Source organism: Limulus polyphemus, unplaced genomic scaffold (assembly GCF_000517525.1).
Source record: "Limulus polyphemus unplaced genomic scaffold, Limulus_polyphemus-2.1.2 Scaffold9165, whole genome shotgun sequence".
Lineage (NCBI taxonomy): Eukaryota > Metazoa > Arthropoda > Merostomata > Xiphosura > Limulidae > Limulus > Limulus polyphemus.
In genome coordinates this window covers 13,422-14,297 of record NW_013674775.1, presented here as the reverse complement: position 1 = coordinate 14,297, position 876 = coordinate 13,422, and positions in this window count along the sequence as shown.

Below are 876 nucleotides of genomic sequence, written 5' to 3'. Positions count from 1 at the left end.
ACGAACTGGTGTTCTTGTACTGTAGAAATTAGTGACGAACTCGTGTTCTTATACTGTAGAAATTAGTGACGAACTGGTGTTCTTGTACTGTAGAAATTAGTGACGAACTGATGTTCTTGTACTGTAGAAATTAGTGACGAACTGGTGTTCTTATACTGTAGAAATTAGTGACGAACTGGTGTTCTTGTACTACAGAAATTAGTGATGAACTGATGTTTGTGCACTGTAGAAATTAGTGACGAACTAGTGTTCTTATTTATTACAATGAAATGATATGATACATGCATTAATTACAATGAACTGATATGATACATGCATTAATTACAATGAACTGATTTGATACATGTATTAACTACAATGAACTGATATGATACATGTATTTATTACAATGAACTGATATGATACATGTATTAATTACAATGAACTGATATGATACATGCATTAATTACAATGAACTGATATGATACATGCATTAATTACAATGAACTGATATGATACATGTATTTATTACAATGAACTGATATGATACATGCATTAATTACAATGAACTGATATGATACGTGCATTAATTACAATGAACTGATATGATACACGGATTAATTTTTTTCGGGCATTAAGAAAACTGTTTAACTGCCCTTGAGATCTGAATTCTGGGAGAACGTAAATATTATAATATCTTAAGATAATGTAGCTAATTCTGTTGTTGTTGTTGTTGTTTGTGTGTGTTTCCAAGATTTCTCACAAAACTACACATAGCACTATCCATATGCACTTAGCCGTCTCTAATTCTGTTGTTGTTGTTTGTGTGTGTTTCCAAGATTTCTCACAAAGCTACACATAGCACTATCCATATGCACATAGCCGTCTCTAATTCTA